The sequence below is a fragment of the Nyctereutes procyonoides genome, unplaced genomic scaffold (genome assembly GCF_905146905.1).
Source record: "Nyctereutes procyonoides isolate TBG_1078 unplaced genomic scaffold, NYPRO_anot_genome, whole genome shotgun sequence".
NCBI classification, from domain to species: domain Eukaryota; kingdom Metazoa; phylum Chordata; class Mammalia; order Carnivora; family Canidae; genus Nyctereutes; species Nyctereutes procyonoides.
Window position 1 is genome coordinate 20,272,011 of NW_026575034.1, and position 18,611 is coordinate 20,290,621.

Genomic DNA, 18,611 nt, shown 5'->3' on the forward strand with positions numbered 1-18,611 from the left:
TTCCTTCACATCTCCTAGACCCGGAGAGGACGCAAGAGCAAGGAGCTCATGACCGGATTCTTTGAAGCAAGATTCCTGTTTCCTTCTAGCCTCTTGCCTGTTCAATGGGAGAGGGTGGGACAAATGCAAGCTGAGGCAAACATGATGGTGAAGGCCTGACCAAGGAGGCAAAGGGGAATCAGGCAGTTGCTTTTCCACAGCAAGAAGCACAACCTCTGTGATCTCTCTGGAAGGAGCCCCATACCTGAAGAAGAAAGTCTGGGAAAGCATTTTTGGGCTGGGATCCTGGAGAAGAGTGGGAATAGAATTGTTGTCTCTGGGTGTCCAGCAAGGAACAACATTGATGTGCAAGAAAGCAAATGACAAAATTTACCTTTCCCACTGCCTGCCCACCTCACAACCCCCAATGTGTACTAATATTCCTATGGCCTGGGGCCTATCACCAGCTTGTCCACTCTCACCTGGGGGCAGAGAGGAGGCAGAGCCTGGGCTGCAGGTCCCTGGTGAAGGATCAATGATCAAGTGTGGGAGGGAATGATGTCTGCAGCCTGCAGATCCAGTCTGGAAGGACAGCACTGGTTGTGGGTTTGCTCCTAATCAATGCCTCCCGGGCTGCACTCCAGTCATCCTAGGAGTCTGACTCCACCCCAAGCCTTTCTGCCTACTGAATTCCAGGTACAAACTCCAATTCTCCTAGGTCCCACTCCTGAACAGAGAGCGTTTTTTCTTCAAGGATCTATTTAAAGCTGAGGTCCTGAGAGTATGTAAACAGGGCATTCCCTGGAGCCCTCAACCTGATTACCTTTCCATCCTCTGAGACATCCTAGGGCACTCTATGTTCTATTTGAGGTCACAGGCTGAAGTCTCTAACTCATACTAGCACCCTTCATTCAAGCCTTACACCAATAGCATTCCAGATAGCATCAGTGGATATCTTGGGGTTCACAAGTCATCAAACTTGTGTTTTCACAAGTATGGCAATGAAAAGAAATAAAAATAAATAGATATTGGAGTGTCTGCATGCCAACTTTCTGAGTACTACAAGCTTAACTTCATGGCTCATAGTTTCATTTTGGTTTACGGTTGTTTTAATGCCATTTGTTCACCTTATATGGTGGAGTTCATTTGGTTAGCAGGGTCTTAATATCAACATGATAGTAGGGGTTCTGGGCGGGCTCTTCTGTTAAAGTTGTTAATTTACTGGACATAAAGGCAAAGCTTTCTTTTTTTGGGAATAATTCACAAAGGACAGTCTTAAAGAATGAGACTTTTAAATTATTAAATTAAGACTTTGGCCACATAAAAATGGAATTACTCCTATAGTCCTCTCAAGCTAATGAAAACATTTTTTAAAAGGTAAATCATATCCAAATGATGCATTCATATTAGCCGAAGGCCAAAATATGTAATTGAAATGGGTGGAAGAATCAGGTAAGTACATGGTAGGATAGCCATGTCGGGTTCAAGGTACGGGCCTGAAGCTGTTGATCCCCCAATCATATGTCTAGTGGCGATTTCATTCAGCAAAACTGCATTCATCACATTAAAAAACACTGGTAATTTGAATTTATTGGTTTTGTGGCTTGACTTACACATTATTTATAGTTTAATTTTGATTTCACAGCATATATCAGTCTAACTCATTAAAACTGAATGATGATGTTGTATGGTAGAAATATGTTGTAATATCTCACCATATCCATAGTAATGAACATACAGATTTTTTCAAATCTTCAAACATTAGAACAGTGCCACAGTGAACGTCCTTGAACATATATCTTTGTGTCAGATATATCTGATGAAGAATCTAATTGCAGGATCTAAAAGTACATTTTTTAAGTGCCAATAGATGTTGTCAATTGCCCTCTCACAAATTTGTGTTATTTTACACATCAATATTGCATAAAATTTCCTCTTTAGTTACAACTTTACTATCATTTCATAGTGTGAAACTCTTCAATTTTTTTAATCCATTAGGTCAAAAAAAGGTACCTCTCTGTTAATTTATTATATGATACTTTAATTACAATTATGTTTATTGATCATTTTCATTTCCTATTTCTTCTGTGAAGTGAGTCAATATTTCCTTTGCTACTTTTCTTTTACTGGGCTATTCAACTTTCTTTTACTGCTGTGTAAAATCCTTCTGTATTACAAAGAATGGGGTCTTTTAACATTAAAAAGAAGTCTTTCTAGTTTATCAGCTGACTTTATGGATTTTTGTATCACACACGTATAATTTAATCAGTCTTTCCCCTTTATGACTAATTAGCGTTAATCCTTGAAAGGTCTCTGTTGTTAAAGGATTATGCTTTTAAAATCACCCCTTTTTCTTTTTTTTATTTTTTAATAAATTAATTTTTATTGGTGTTCAATTTACCAACATACAGAATAACACCCAGTGCTCATCTCGACAAGTGTCCCCCTCAGTGCCCCTCACCCATTCACCCCCCCCCCCGCCCTCCTCCACTTCCACCACCCCTAGTTCATTTCCCAGAGTTAGGAGTCTTTATGTTCTTTCTCTCTCTCTGTTATTTCCCACACATGTCTTCTCCCTTCCCTTATATTCCCTTTCACTATTATTCATATTCCCCAAATGAATGAGAACATACACTGTCCTTCTCTGATTTACTTACTTCACTCAGCGTAATACCCTCCAGTTCCATCCACGTTGAAGCAAATGGTGGGTATTTGTCGTTTCTAATGGCTGAGTAATATTCCATTGTATACATAGACCACATCTTCTTTATCCATTCATCTTTCGATGGACACCGAGGCTCCTTCCACAGTTTGGCTATTGTGGACATCGCTGCTAGAAACATCAGGGTGCAGGTGTCCCGGCGTTTCATTGCATCTGAATCTTTGGGGTAAAACCCTAACAGTGCAATGGCTGGGTCGTAGGGCAGGTCTATTTTTGACTCTTTGAGGAACCTCCACACAGTTTTCCAGAGTGGCTGCACCAGTTCACATTCCCACCAACAGTGTAAGAGTGTTCCCTTTCCTCCGCATCCTCTCCAACATTTGTTGTTTCCTGCCTTGTTAATTTTCCCCATTCTCACTGGTGTGAGGTGCTATCTCATTGTGGTTTTGATTTGTATTTCCCTGATGGCAAGTGATGCAGAGCATTTTCTCATGTGCATGTTGGCCATGTCTATGTCTTCCTCTGTGAGATTTCTCTTCATGTCTTTTGCCCATTTCATGATTGGATTGTTTGTTTCTTTGCTGTTGAGTTAAATAAGTTCTTTATAGATCTTGGAAACTAGCCCTTTATCTGATATGTTATTTGCAAATATCTTCTCCCATTCTGTAGGTTGTCTTTGAGTTTTGTTGACTGTATCCTTTGCTGTGCAAAAGCTTCTTATCTTGATGAAGTCCCAAAAGTTCGTTTCTGCTTTTGTTTCTTTTACTTTCGTCGATGTATCTTGCAAGAAGTTACTGTGGCCAAGTTTAAAAAGTCCATGGTATTTTGATAGGGATTGCATTAAACATGTAAATTGCCCTGGGTAACATTGACATTTTCACAATATTAATTCTGCCAACCCATGAGCATGGAATAGTTTTCCATCTCTTTGTGTCTTCCTCAATTTTTCAGAAGCGTTCTATACTTTTTAGGGTATAGATCCTTTACCTCTTTGGTTAGGTTTATTCCTAGGTATCTTATGCTTTTGGGTGCAATTGTAAATGGGATTGACTCCTTAATTTCTCTTTCTTCAGTCTCATTGTTAGTGTATAGAAATGCCACTGACTTCTGGGCATTGATTTTGTATCCTGCCACGCTACCAAATTGCTGTATGAGTTCTAGCAATCTTGGGGTGGAGGCTTTTGGGTTTTCTATGTAGAGTATCATGTCATCAGCAAAGAGGGAGAGTTTGACTTCTTCTTTGCCAAATGAATGCTTTTAATGTCTTTTTGTTGTCTGATTGCTGAGGCTAGGACTTCCAATACTATGTTGAATAGCAGTGGTGAGAGTGGACATCCCTGTCTTGTTCCTCATCTTAGGGGAAAGGCTCCCAGTGCTTCCCCATTGAGAATGATATTTGCTGTGGGCTTTTCGTAGATGGCTTTTAAGATGTCGAGGAAAGTTCCCTGTATCCCTACACTCTGAAGAGTTTTGATCAGGAATGGATGCTGTATTTTGTCAAATGCTTTCTCTGCATCTAATGAGAGGATCATATGGTTCTTGGTTTTTCTCTTGCTGATATGATCAATCACATTGATTGTTTTACGAGTGTTGAACCAGCCTTGTGTCCCGGGGATAAATCCTACTTGGTCATGGTGAATAATTTTCTTAATGTACTGTTGGATCCTATTGGCTAGTATCTTGTTGAGAATTTTTGCATCCATGTTCATCAGGGATATTGGTCTGTACTTCTCCTTTTTGTTGGGGTCTTTGTCTGGTTTTGGAATTAAGGTGATGCTGGCCTCATAGAATGAATTTGGAAGTACTCCATCTCTTTCTATCTTTCCAAATAGCTTTAGTAGAATAGGTATGATTTCTTCTTTAAATGTTTGATAGAATTCCCCTGGGAAGCCATCTGGCCCTGGACTTTTGTGTCTTGGGAGTTTTTTGATGACTGCTTCAATTTCCTCCCTGGTTATTGGCCTGTTCAGGTATTCTATTTCTTCCTGTTCCAGTTTTGGTAGTTTGTGGCTTTCCAGGAATGCGTCCATTTCTTCTAGATTGCCTAATTTATTGGCGTAGAGCTGTTCATAATATGTTTTTTAAATCATTTGTATTTCCTTGGTGTTGGTAGTGATCTCTCCTTTCTCATTCATGATTTTATTAATTTGAGTCTTCTCTCGCTTCTTTTTAATAAGGCTGGCTAATGCTTTATCTATCTTATTAATTCTTTCAAAGAACCAACTCCTGGTTCTATTGATCTGTTCCACAGTTCTTCTGGTCTCAATTTCGTTGAGTTCTGCTCGAATTTTAATTAACTCTCTTCTTCTGCTGGGCGTCGGGTCCATTTCCTGTTTTTTCTCTAGCTTCTTTATGTGTAAGGTTAGCTTTTGTATTTTAGTTCTTTCCAGTTTTTGAATGGATGCTTGTATTGCGATGTATTTCCCCCTCAGTACTGCTTTTGCTGTATCCCAAAGATTTTGAACGGTTGTATCTTCATTCTCATTAGTTTCCATGAATCTTTTTAATTCTTCCTTAATTTCCTGGTTGATCCTTTTATCTTTTAGCAGGATGGTCCTTAACCTCCACGTGTTTGAGGTCCTTCCAAACTTCTTCTTGTGATTGAGTTCTAATTTCAAGGCGTTATGGTCTGAGAATGTGCAGGGGACGATCCCAATCTTTTGGTACCGGTTCAGACCCGATTTGTGACCCAGTATGTGGTCTATTCTGGAGAAAGTTCCATGTGCACTTGAGAAGAATGTGTATTCAGTTGAGTTTGGATGTAAAGTTCTGTAGATATCTGTGAAATCTATCTGGTCCAGTGTATCATTTAAAGCTCTCAATTTTTTGGAGCTGTTGTGCTTAGAAGACCTATCGAGGGTAGAAAGAGCTAGATTGAAGTCACCAAGAATAAGTGTATTATTATCTAAATATTTCTTCACTTTGGTTAATAATTCGTTTAAGTATTTGGCAGCTCCCACATTCGGGGCATATATATTGAGGATTGTTAAGTCCTCTTGTTGGATAGATCCTTTAAGTATGATATAGTGTCCCTCTTCATCTCTCACTACAGTCTTCGGGGTAAATTTTAGTTTATCTGATATAAGGATGGCTACCCCTGCTTTTTTTGAGGACCATTTGAATGGTAAATGGTTCTCCAACCTTTTATTTTCAGGTTGTAGGTGTCCTTCTGTCTAAAATGAGTCTCTTGTAGACAGCAAATAGATGGGTCCTGCTTTTTTATCCAGTCTGAAACCCTGTGCCTTTTGATGGGGTCATTAAGCCCGTTCACGTTCAGAGTTACTATTGAAAGATATGAGTTTAGTGTCTTCATGATATCTATTTAGTCCTTGTTTTTGTGGATTTTTCCACTGAACTTCTTCTTAAAGGGGAATTTTAAGAGTCCCCCTTAAAATTTCTTGCAGAGCTGGTTTGGAGGTCACATATTCTTTCAGTTCCTGCCTGTGTTGGAAGCTCTTTATCTCTCCTTCCATTCTGAATGAGAGCCTTGCTGGATAAAGTATTCTTGGTTGCATGTTCTTCTCATTTACGACCCTGAATATATCCTGCCAGCCCTTTCTGGCCTGCCAGGTCTCTGTGGAGAGGTCTGCTGTTACCCTAATATTCCTCCCCATGAAAGTCAGGGACTTCTTGTCTCTTGCTGCTTTAAGGATCTTCTCTTTATCTTTGGAATTTGCAAGCTTCACTATTAGATGTGGAGGTGTTGAGCGGTTTTTATTGATTTTAGGGGGGATCTCTCTATTTCCTAGATCTGAATGCCTGTTTCTCCTCCCAGATTGGGAAAGTTTTCAGCTAGGATTTGTTCAAATACATATTCTGGCCCTCTGTCCCTTTCGGCGCCCTTGGGAACCCCAATTAAACGTAGGTTTTTCTTCCTTATGCTGTCATTTATTTCCCTTAATCTGTCTTCATGGTCTTTTAATTGTCTCTTTTTTCCTCAGTTTCCCTCTTTGCCATTAACTTGTCTTCTATGTCACTCACTCATTCTTCCACCTCGTTAACCCTCGTCGTTAGGCCTTCTAGTTTGGATTGCATCTCATTCAATTGAAAATCACCCCTTTTTCTTCTAAAAGTTTCAGTTTTGCTTACACGCATGGCTTTATTTACATCTCGATATGCCTAGAATTTATTCTGATGTAAAGAATCCTGCAGAAATCTTCTTTTCCTCTCACTTGTCACTTAGCACCACTTATGGGGAAATTGTCATTAATTTTAAGTGTCTTTTATATGACATTAAACTCTTGTTAAATTTGATCTACATCTGTACTCTGTATTCTGTTCCTATACTGACTTTGTTTTTCTGTACAAGTACCAAGGAATCTTAATTTTCCTGTTTTTTGTGTGTGTGTTCTCAGGTGTGGAGAATGGAGTTAATTACATTCATCAGTATATGACATCTTATATGAATAGTTATTTTAAAGCCCACTTCTTGTTTATTTATGCATTTGTTTGCATCATATACACCCATATCTTATTCCCAATGACTTCATAACGATTCTAAATATGTGATGCATTTATTTTCATCAAAAAATGATTTTATGTGTGTGCATGTACTTTTACTCTACATAAATGATACTGTGTTATATGCCTCTCTGTTTACCTTTTCACTTACCTGAGTCTTTAAGATCGTTTACAATGCCAGATGTTCATCTAATCCTTCTCTCTACTGCTGTGCAATATCCTTGGTGCACATCTCTTGCATTTTCATTTCTCTTTTCTCCAGTGAGGGATATCCAAATCACACAATGCATTGCCAACACAAATAACAGAACCACACACATTACAGAAATATACCGTATGACCGTATCATATTCTGTGTGAGAAATTATGCTGTGCCTCTCATTATCCCAAATGTAAATGTGTGTTCCTCTCTCTTCTGCTTTTTGCCAATTTACAGTATCTGACTTTCTAATTTCAGCCGGTCTAATAGAGGTAAATTTATATATCTTTCTTGTTTCCATTTGTAGACCATTAATACTAATGAATTTCACTTTTGCTTTCTATTCTTGGAGGACTTTTGGTAAATTTTTGTAAATTCCCTTGTATATACTCTTGTTGTTTATTTATGTTTTCTATTGGAGGTTTCTTCCTTTTCTTCCTGAATGTGCTTGTTGGCCATGTCTATGTCTTCTTCTGTGAGATTTCTGATCATGTCTTTTGCCCATTTTATGATTGGATTGTTGTTTCTTTAGTGTTGAGTTTAACAAGTTCTGTATAGATCTTGGAAACCAGCCCTTTATCTGATACGTCATTCGCAAATATCTCTTCCAATTCTGTAGGTTGTCTTTTAGTTTTGTTGACTGTATCCTTTGCTGTGCAGAAGCTTCTTATCTTGATGAAGTCCCAATAGTTCATTTTTGCTTTTGTTTCTTTTGCTTTCGTGGATGTATCTTCAAGAAGTTATTGTGGCCGAGTACAAAAAGGTTGTTGCCTGTGTTCTCCTCTAGGATTTTGATGGAATCTTGTCTCACATTTAGATCTTTCATCCATTTTGAGTTTATCTTTGTGTATGGTGCAAGAGAGTGGTCTAGTTTCATTCTTCTGCATGTGGATGTCCAATTTTCCCAGCACCATTTATTGAAGAGACTTTCTTCCAGTGGATAGTCTTTCCTGCTTTGTCAAATATTAGTTGACCATAAAGTTCAGGGTCCACTTCTGGGTTCTCTATTCTGTTCCATTGATCTATGTGTCTGTTTTTGTGCCAGTACCACACTGTCTTGATGGCCACAGCTTTGTAGTACAACCTGAAATCTGGCATTGTGATGCCCCCAGATATGGTTTTCTTTTTTAAAATTCCCTTGGCTATTTGGGGTCTTTTCTGATTCCACACAAATCTTAAAATAATTTGTTCTAACTCTCTGAAGAAAGTGCATGGTATTTTAATAGGGATTGCATTAAACGTGTAAATTGCCCTGGGTAACATTGACATTTTCACAATATTAATTCTGCCAACCATGAGCATGGAATATTTTTCCACCTCTTTGTGTATTCCTCATTTCTTTCAGAAGTGTTCTATAGTTTTTAGGGTATAGATCCTTTACCTCTTTGGTTAGTTTATTCCTAGGTATCTCATGCTTTTGGGTGCAATTGTAAATGGGATTGACTCCTTAATTTCTCTATCTTCAGTGCCATTGTTATTGTATAGAAATACCACTGACTTCTGGGCATTGATTTTGTATCCTGCCACGCGACCAAATTGCTGTATTAGTTCTAACAATCTTGGGGTGGAGGCTCTTGGGTTTTCAATGTAGAGTATCATGTCATCGGCAAAGAGGGAGAGTTTGACTCTTCTTTGCCAATTTGAATGCCTTTTAGGTCTTTTTGTTGTCCGATCGCTGAGGCCAGGACTTCTAGTACTATGTTGAATAGCAGTGGTGAGAGTGGACATCCCTGTCTTGTTCCTGATCTTAGGGGTAAGGTTCCCAGTGCTTCCCCATTGAGAATGATATTTGCTGTGGGCTTTTCGTAGATGGCTGTTAAGATGCTGAGAAATGTTCCCTGTATCCCTACACTCTGAAGAGTTTTGATCAGGAATGGATGCTGTATTTTGTCAAATGCTGTCTCTGCATCTATTAAAAGGATCATATGGTTCTTGTTTTTTCTCTTGCTGATACGATGAATCACATTGATTGTTTTACAAGTGTTGAACCAGCCTTGTGTCCCGGGGATAAATCCTCCTTGGTCAAGGTGAATAATATTCTTAATATACTGTTGGATCCTATTGGCTAGTATCTTGCTGAGAATGTTTGCATCTGTGTTCATCAGGGATATTGGTCTGTAATTCTCCTTTTTGTTGGGGTCTTTGTCTGGTTTTGGAATTAAGGTGATGTTGGCCTCATAGAACGAATTTGGAATGCTCCAGCTCTTTCTATGTTTTGAAACACCTTTAGTAGAATAGGTATGATTTCTTCTTTAAATGTTTGATAGAATCCCCCTGTGAAGCCATCTGGCCCTGGACTTTTGAGTCTTGGGAGGTTTTTGATGACTGCTTCAATTTCCTCCCTGGTTATTGGCCTGTTCAGGTTTTCTATTTCTTCCTGTTCCAGTTTTGGTAGTTTGTGGCTTTCCAGGAATGCGTCCATTTCTTCTAGATTGCCCAATTTATTGGCATATAGCTGTTCAAAATATGTTTTTTAAAATCGTTTGTATTTCCTTGGTACTGGTAGTGTTCTCTCCTTTCTCATTCGTGATTTTATTAATTTGAGTCTTCTCTCTCTTCTTTTTAATAAGGCTGGCTAATGCTTTATCTATCTTATTAATTCTTTCAAAGAACCAACTCCTGGTTCTGTTGATCTCTTCCACAGTTCTTCTGGTCTCGATTTCTTTGACCTCTGCTCGAATCTTAATTATCTCTCTTCTTCTGCTGGGTGTAGGATCTATTTCCTGTTTTTTCTCTAGCTCCTTTAGGTGTAAGGTTAGCTTTTGTATTTGAGTTCTTTCCAGTTTTTGGAAGGATGCTTGTATTGCGATGTATTTCCCCCTCAGGACTGCTTTTGCTGTATCCCAAATATTTGGAACCCTTGTATCTTCATTCTCATTAGTTTCCATGAAACTTTTTAATTCTTCCTTAATTTCCTGATTGACCCTTTCATTTTTAGCAAGATGGTCCTTAACCTTCATGTGTTTGAAGTCCTTCCAAACTTCTTATTGTGATTTAGTTCTAATTTCAAGACCTTATGGTCTGAGAATACGCAGGGAACGATCCCAGTCTTTTGGTATCAGTTAAGACCTGATTTGTGACCCAGTATGTTGTCTATTCTGGAGAAAGTTCCATGTGCACCCTTGAAGAATGTGTATTCAGTTCCATTTTGACGTAAAGTTCTGTAGATATCTGTGAAATCCATCTGGTCCAGTGTATCATTTAAAGCTCTTGTTTCTTTGGAGATGTTTTGCTTAGAGGACCTATCGAGTGTAGAAAGCACTAGATTGAAGTCACCAAGTATATGTGTATTATTATATAAGTATGTCTTTACTTTGGTTATTAACTGATGATATATTTTGCAGCTCCCACATTCGGGGCATATATATTGATGATTGTTATGTCCTCTTGTTGGATAGATCCTTTAAGTATGATATAGTGTCCCGCTTCATCTCTCACTACAGTCTTCGGGGTAAATTTTAGTTTATCTGATATAAGGATGGCTACCCCTGCTTTCTTTTGAGGACCATTTGAATGGTAAATTGTCCTCCAACCTTTTATTTTCAGGCTGTAGGTGTCCTTATGTCCAAAATGAGTCTCTTGTAGACAGCAGATAGATGGGTCCTGCTTTTTTATCCAGTCTGAAACCCTGTGCCTTTTGATGGGGTCTTTAAGCCCATTCATGTTCAGAGTTACTATTGAAAGATATGAGTTTAGTATTATCATGATACCTATTCAGTCCCTATTTTTGTGGATTTTTCCACTGAACTTCTTCTTAAAGGGGAATTTTAAGAGTCCCTCTTAAAATTTCTTGCAGAGCTGGTTTGGAGGTCACATATTCTTTCAGTTACTGCCTGTCTTGGAAGCTCTTTATCTCTCCTTCCATTCTGAATGAGAGCCTTGCAGGATAAAGTATTCTTGGCTGCATGTTTTTCCTATTTAGGACCCTGAATATATACTGCCAGCCCTTTCTGGCCTGCCAGGTCTTTGTGGAGAGGTCTGCTGTTAATCTGATATCTTTCCCCATATAAGTTAGGGATTTCTTGTCTCGCTGCTTTAAGGATCTTCTCTTTATCTTTGGAATTTGCAAGCTTCACTATTAAATGTCGAGGTGTTGAACGGTTTTTCATTTTGGGGGGGGGGGGATCTCTCTATTTCCTGGAGCTGAATGCCTGTTTCCTTTCCCAGATTAGGAAAGTTTTCAGCTATGATTTGTTCAAATATTTTCTGGCCCTCTGGCCCATTCGGCGCCCTCGGGAACCCCAATTAAACGTAGGTTTTTCTTCCTCAGGCTGTCATTTATTTCCCTTAATCTATCCTCATGGTCTTTTAATTGTTTGTTTCTTTTTTCCTCAGTTTCCCTCTTTGCCATCAACTTGTCTTCTATGTCACTCACTCGTTCTTCCACCTTGTTAATCCTCGTCATTAGGACCTCTAGTTTGGATTGCATCTCATTTAATTGATTTTTAATTTCTGCTTGATTAGATCTAAATTCTTCAGTCATGAAGTCTCCTGAGTCCTTTATGCTTTTTTCTAGAGCCACCAGTAGCTGTATAATAGTGCTTCTGAATTGGCTTTCTGACATTGAATTGTAATCCAGATTTTGTAACTCTGTGGGAGAGAGGAGTGTTTCTGATTCTTTCTTTTGAGGTGAAATTTTCCTTCTAGTCATTTTGCTCAGTGCAGAGTGGCCAAAAGCAAGTTGTATTGGGAAAAGGAGAAAAGGAGAGGAGAGAAAGAAGGAAAGAAAAGAGAAAAAGAAAAAAGGAAAAAATAAGAAAAAAGATGAAAAAGAGAAAGAAAAAGAAAGAAAAAAACGGTCGGGGAAGCAAACAGAAATCAAAATGCAAAAACAAAACAAAACAAAACAAAACAAAAAAACACGGGGGAGTATCTTCTGATTCTGTATACTTTAAGTCCCTTGACTTCCCCTGGAACTGGTCTGTCTAGCTGGTCTTCTGGGGGAGGGGCCTGCTGTGCTGATTTTCAGGTGTTAGCACTTGGGGGAGCTGCTCTGCCCCCTGCCTGGTGCAGGGCTCAGTGGGGGTTGTTTAATCCGTGAGGCCCCAGGAGGAACAACCCTAGTGGCAGGGCCAGCTCTGGAGCCCTGGATTCAGCTCCCGCAGTAACTATGGAGCTCTCCGTGCAGGGGCCTGGAGGCTCCTGGGCGGGGCCGCTGATCTGCTCAGCTCCGGGCAGGAGCGTCCTTGCTGTCCTGGGCCCTCCTGGCCTCTGCGTGTCCCGGGGGAAGCCAGATCCTGGCCTGTGTCCTCCGCACCCTGTGCTCCGGGGCCTGCGCTGTTGGATTCATGCTCCTGGTGGCGCAGCTGCCTCCGCGGAGCCGCTGCCTGAGCCCCTCTGAGCTGCTTCGGATCCAGCTGTGTGCTCGCTGCAGCCCTTTAGGGAGCTCAGCGCATCTCCCCGGGGCGCAGGTGTCTGTTAGTGTCCCAGGGAGCCTGAGGGCATCCCCGCCCTCCTGGGGTCCTGCTCCAACTCCGTGCAAGAGCCTTTCGGCTGGGAAGGTTGGTGCAGCTCCTGCCTTTCCTGGAGAGAGCTCTCCTGTCCTGGGGGCACTCGCCCCGGCCTTAGCTCGGTTCCTCGCGGGGCCCCTCCCTCTTGGAGGCCTTTTCTTTATTTCTCCCCCCTGCCCCCCCATCTTCCTACCTTGATAGAAGCGTGAACTCTTCTCACTGTAGCATTCCAGCTGTTCTCTCTTTAAATCTCAGGCCGGAAAAAAAAAATAAAATAAATCTCAGGCTGAATTCGTAGATTTTCAGGATGATTTGAAGGTTATCTAGGTAATTTGGTGGGGACGGGTGACTTGGGGACGCTACTCTTCCGCCATCTTGCCTCCTATTCATAAATTCCTTGTATAAAATGTTTTTCATTGAAGACAAATCTCAGATGTTGAGGAAATCAAATTCATCAACTGTTTCATTATGGTCTGTGCTTTGGATGTTCTGTCCTCTAGGTTAGAAAGATAGATGTTCCCTTATGTTTTCTTGCATAATGTCATTGTTTTATTTTAACTTTTAGTCATTTAATCTATTTAGAGTCTACCTTCTTGCGTCATGTTAGGTAGAAATCCAGTTTTATTTTTCTCTAGTTAGTAAACTAGTATTTAGTGACACTTTATACTTCACTATTTGTCCTCTTCCTAAGGATTTTTGGAATTAACTTTGTCAGACATTAAAATCTTATATGTCTATCTATGAACTCTCAATTCTGTTCCACTGATCACTATTTTTTTTCCCACCAGTACCACCTGGCTTTTACTTTGTGACTTAGCAATATTGCCAATAGAAAAGGAAGAGGTTCTATTTCTTTTTTCTTTTAATATGTATAATTTTTATTGGAGTTCGATTTCCCAACATATAACACCCAGTGCTCATCCCGTCAAGTGCCCCCCTCAGAGCCCATCACCCAGTCACCCCATGCCCCTTCCCACCTCCCTTTCCACTACCCCTTGTTCGATTCCCAGAGTCTGAGTCTTTCATGTTTTATCAACCTCTCTGATTTTTCCCACTCATTTGTCATATGGTTTCACTCATATGGGGAATAAAAAAAATAGTGAAAGGGATTATAGAGGAAAGGAGAGGTTCTATTTCTAATTGTGATTTTAATTTGCAATTCCAAAACATCTAATGATGTGCAACATCCTTTCCTGTTCCTGTCAGCCATTTGTATACTTTCCTTGGAGACATACCTTTAGAAGCCCTTTGTCCATTTTTAAATTTTGTTGTTTCCTTTTCTAGTTTTTGAGTTTCAGGAATTCTTTATATATTCTGGATACTAGATCCTTCTCAGATATATGATTTGCAAGTATTTTCTCCCATTCTATGAGATGTCATTTCACTTTCATGGGGAGACTAAGGTAAACAACTCAAACATGGTTTCAGTAGTGTTTTTCTTGATTAAACATTCAATTGGATTCTGTAAACTTCTATCTTCCAGAAACCAGATAAAGTTAATTCTGACAATATTTGTTATGTTTTTGCATTTTTTTGGAGGGAGGGCCAACTGCCCCTTAGTATATTTACTTTAGTACTGTCTCTCATAAATTTTTTAAAAGATTTATTTATTCATCAGAGACAGAGAGAGAAAGAGAGAGAGAGAGAGGCAAAGACACAGGCAGAGGGAGAAGCAGACTCCATGCAGGGAGCCCAATGCAGGACTTGATCTCAGGTCTCCAGGATCATGTCCTGGCCTGAAGCAGGCGCTAAACCGCTGAGCCACCCAGGAACCCCCATAAATATTTTTAAATAGGGTTTTGGCAATGTTGTAATCATTTAAAGAAATATTTGGGATTTTGTTAAAATATCATATTAATATTTTATTTTCAATTTCATTGATTTCTTCTTTTATCTTTATTATTTATTTATTTTGGCCTTTGGATTGACCCTGATATTTCTACTCCTGTCCCCAGCAGTTTCAATTAAATGCTTAGTCTCATTTTTTCTCTTCTCTCTCTCCCTCTAAATGAGTTATTACTCATATATAGAATGTGTACCAATCTGCATACAGCTCAAGAAAATCTTACGTATGTATTTGTATAACTATTATATAGGTCAGAATGTAGGACCCTCACAGCCATCAAAAGGCTCTCAGTCAACTCCAAATCAAAAGTCTCTCAAAGGTAACCATTACTTAGAATTCTAAAAATATAAATTTTCTTCTTCCTGAACTTCAAAGAAATGGAATCTAATAGAATATAATTTTTAGGGGCACCTGGGTGGCAGAGTCAGTTAAGTGTCTGCCTTCTGATCAGGTCATGATCCCAGGGTCCTGGGATATAGTCCCACATCAGGCTTCCTGCTCATTGAGGAGTCTGCTTCTCCCTCTACTGCTGCCCCTTCCTCTGCTTATGTTCGCTCTCTCTCTGAAATAAATAAATAAAAAATTTTAAAACTGAATGGACTTTGTAATGTCTGCTGCTTATACTACACATCTTGCCGTCTACCTGGTGCATGTAGTAGTAGTTAATTCTTTCAAAAATATTTTAATAGTATTGCACTGCATGATTGTATCACAAATTATGCTTTCTATTATCTGTGAAATTTATACTGTTTCCAAATCCAGCTATTATAAGTAAGGTAGTAATAAAAAATCTCATACATATTGTGGATATAAGCACTTGTATCCACAAGGCATGTATACCACAGAGGAGTGAAACCACTGGTTGTAGGAGAGAAGGCATATAAATTTAAGGTTATGTTTTAAAGATGCTGCCAATGGACCTTCTGAATTGACTGTGCCAAGCTAATCCCCCATCAGCAATGTAAAGTGTTAAAAATCCTCAGACATTTAAATCCATCCTTATGAGGCTTAGTGGTATTTCACTGTACTTTTAATTTATGTATTCTAGTTGGTAATTCTGTCGTGTAACTTTTTATACGCTTATTAGCTATTTGTGTTCCCTATGCTGTAAAGACTAATTCTAGTCTTTTGCCCATTTTAAAAACTGGAATTTTCTGACTCTTCCTACCTGTAGGAGTTTCTTATATATTCTGGGCAGTAAGTCCACAATTTAGCATCAAGTTACTAAAATAACTATGGGTATTAGGAGAGACAAAGAAAATAGGGTTAAATGTTAATAATTGAAGAATCTATTATTATCTAGGGCACATCATATTCACATTCTACACATGATGAAGTTCTCAATAATCATATGTAGAATATGTAATACAATGGGGTTGCAACCTAGAACCTAGAAACCCAGTACTTAATGCCAACAATACAACACTTCGCAAAAAAGAGGACAGGTAAGCCGAACTGATAATGGGGCCCATAAATGGAGATGTGAGTGCTAACTGCATGTTATTTTTTATTCTACTTATAACCATTTGGGAACCTATGAGAAGAAACAGAGCTGATATCCACCCTAATGATTCAGAATTCTCCTGAGCACTTCACCCACTGCAGAGACTGCTCCAAGTATCCTTCTGGTGACCTCCTTTAAATGGAACTATTGTTGCACAGTATACCTTGATGTCAATAACACCTTTGGAGGCCACAGAACAACAGAGTTGTGGGGATTCCCCTTTCTGCCTTGTCTTTGATCTTGGCTTCAGAGATTTTATGGAACTCTTTGACTCAGATGACTTATACCAAGATGCTCACACTTTTTTGCATTCTCCCCTCTGCCCACTAACATGCTAAGTTTATGGTTTTTTCATTCCTCAGATGAAAAAATGGTTGTAATATTATTAAAGGGATGGAAAGATAGATGTCTGGGTGACTAAGTGGTTGAATATCTGCCTTCAGCTCAGGGAGTGATCCTGAAGTCCAGGCATTGAATCCCACATTGAGCTTCTTGCCTGGAGCCTGCTTCTCCCTCTGGCTATGTCTCTGCCTATCTCTCTCTGTGTCTCTCATGAATAAATAAATAAAATCTTTTTTTAAAAAAGATTTAAAAAAATAAAGGTATCAAAAGAGAAGGCACAATGTGACAAAGGTAATAACGTGGCATATATTGGGAGTGAACTAAAATTTGGCCTTTAAAATTCAACTAATTTGGTTCAAACAATCAGATCCTTAGGGGTAAATCTAATCGATCTAGCCAAGGTGTTTTCCACAGTGGATGTACTTTAACAAACAACTACAATGTCAAATTCCTTGTGAAGAAGAATCATGGTCCCCACGCAGAGAGGACATAAGTAGAACTTCCATGGAGTCCGTATTGATTCTCTATATGGGGATGTATATGCCTTGCTGAGCTGGGCTTGGAAGACAGTAAGTCGGTATGGAGGATAGGGAGTACGTGATTTTGAGCACAAAAGACTTTATAATCAGAACTGAAATTCAGTATTTTCTCTTGATTCCGATGTACTCCCTCAGAATCTTCTTCCTAAAACAAATGTCAGAAGAGACAATGCATGGCTCCATGAACCGATCATTTCGTTTCATTCGTCATAAATGTCATTATTAGAGAAATGAACTTAAAGTTGACATTCAATCTCTTGAAAAGGCAGAATAATGAGAGAGATTAAGTTTGGCAGCACACATGATTCCCTTTGAGAAGCAAGGTACTTTCCGTGGGTGGAGAGGGTTGTTTTGTAGAGCAAGTTTAAATTTCAACGAAAGAGCTGATAGGCAGCAGCCTAGGTAAACCCCTTCGCGCCTGGCGCAGGGAGAGGGGCGCACAGGGCCCTGTGCACACGGAGCGTCTGAGACCGAGAAAGACGCCCTGAACTGTCCGCACTGGCGGCGAGGTTAGGAATGGCTGGGAAGAAGGCCAGCTGGGATGCAGATTTCCCACCGCGTCTGCGGCCCACGGATCCAGCCCCGTCATCCCGGCCCCGAAGCCCCCCCCCCCCCCCCCCCCCCCGGCGGCACGAGGCCCGCAGGCCGCCCCCGCAGCAGGGCAGAGAGGCGGCGCCGCACGCGGCTCCCCGGGCTCCGGCGCGCACCCCTCCTCCTGCAGCCCGCGCCTCCCCGCCGCCCGCGCCCCCCGCGCCCCCCGGGGTCCCGCACACACTGCGGGGCGCGCGCCCCAACCCGCGGACGCGCCGCAGCGGGGCTCCCCGAGCCGCACAGCGCGTCCTCACCGCCACCGACCCGGTGGTCCCTGGGCGCGGCTCCCGGCAGGGGCTCCGTTCCGTCCGCCCGGGCGCCAGTGGCGACGGCAGCCGCGGAGGCCGTGCGGCTCCGGGCGGGGGCAGCCGGCGTGGGAACTAACGCCCGAGCCAAGCAGCAGGGCACAGCCCGCCCTTCCGCGCCGCCCGGGTCCGGCGTGTCCCAGAAGCCCAGGCGCCCCGCCCCGCCCCCGCCCCCCGGGCGCACGCACGCGCACCAGCCCTGGAAGGAGCCCCCAGCGGCCCCCGCGGCCCCAGTCCACCTGAGAAGCCGGGGCTTCCCCAGACCCCGCCCCTCCCCATCGCCAGGCCCCGCCCCCTTCCCATCTCCAGACCCACCCCCTCCACATCTCCAAGTGCTGCCTGATCCCCAGCTCCAGGCCCCGCCCTCCTCATTCTCAGGCCCCGCCCACTCCTTCTCCAGGCCCCGCCCCCTCCCCATCTCCAGACCAGCCCTTCCCTAGGCCCCACCCACCCGTAGAAGGCTGTCCACCCAGGGGGCTGGGAGTGGGTGGCAGCAGGCCACAGTGAGGGTGGAGGTGAGGTTGAGGTGCAGGGAGAGGCCAGTCATATATTCTTAGCTTCCCCCATCCCACCCATGTTAACTGCCCCAAATCCTCACCTTCTCCGCGTCAACCCCACCCTATTAGCGTGGGACCAAACAAGGGAGAATTTCGAAAATATACTGGCATGTATAAAACATGGTGGTCCCTGATTAATCGATTCACTCAATCATTCATTCTGGTTTCCATCCAAG